Source organism: Gracilinanus agilis, chromosome 1, assembly GCF_016433145.1.
Source record: "Gracilinanus agilis isolate LMUSP501 chromosome 1, AgileGrace, whole genome shotgun sequence".
Lineage (NCBI taxonomy): Eukaryota > Metazoa > Chordata > Mammalia > Didelphimorphia > Didelphidae > Gracilinanus > Gracilinanus agilis.
This window is the reverse complement of record NC_058130.1, coordinates 754,171,163-754,172,001: the sequence shown is the minus strand read 5'-3', so window position 1 is coordinate 754,172,001 and position 839 is coordinate 754,171,163.

The following is an 839-nucleotide window of genomic DNA, read 5'->3' as shown; positions in this document are numbered from 1 at the left end:
AATTTGCTCTGGCCTCCTTGCTCAATCCAAGCAGATCAAATTAATCTTCAGTTGGAGGAGGCTCAGCCTTGAGCCCAAGGCCAGAGGGCAGGAGGTGAATGAAGCAGAAGCTTCAGTCACAGAATCTCTTTTGAAAGAGCAGTTTCTTTGGAGAAGTCCTGGAAGATTTAGTCTTTACACTCACCACGTGTAATTCCAAGGGAGAGATTAACAGCAGTCTCACTTAGTCCAAGGTCTCAGCCAGCTGTCAGAGCTCCTCCAGGTCTTAGTCACCCACCACAAGAAGAAGCAAGCAGGCAAGAGCCAAGAGAGGGAGCCCCGGAAGTTCTTTCAATTTATCCAGGCTATTTCTTTCATCACTTCCTGTGCCTTCCTCTTAGTTTACATGTCCAATCACAACAGAAGCTTTTCTTAAGACTGCCTAGGGGGCAGTCAGTCAATTCTGATTGTCACCCATTCTTGCACAGGTGGGTCACAGACCTACCCACTTGAGAGTTAAGTGGAGTTTTTTACACTTTTGATGATTAGATTTAAGAATGGACAGGGTAGATTTAATCTCATTATCACAACACTAAGAGGTCTTGAGAATCTGGGTTACAAGCTAAATACTACTCTGAGAATTACACACTAAATGTCATCCCACACACCCACTTTAAGAATATCTGGCTTTTAATTTTTCTCAACTTTTTGAAATTGAAAATTTTTGACTCACTGGCTCAACTGGCTGATTGGTAATGGAGAGTACACTGGTAGGGACCTGTGAACAACAGAATAGCTTCTCATAGTTACACATAAAACTGTAAAAATTTTATTTTTTCCAGTTAGCAACATTTTCCTTC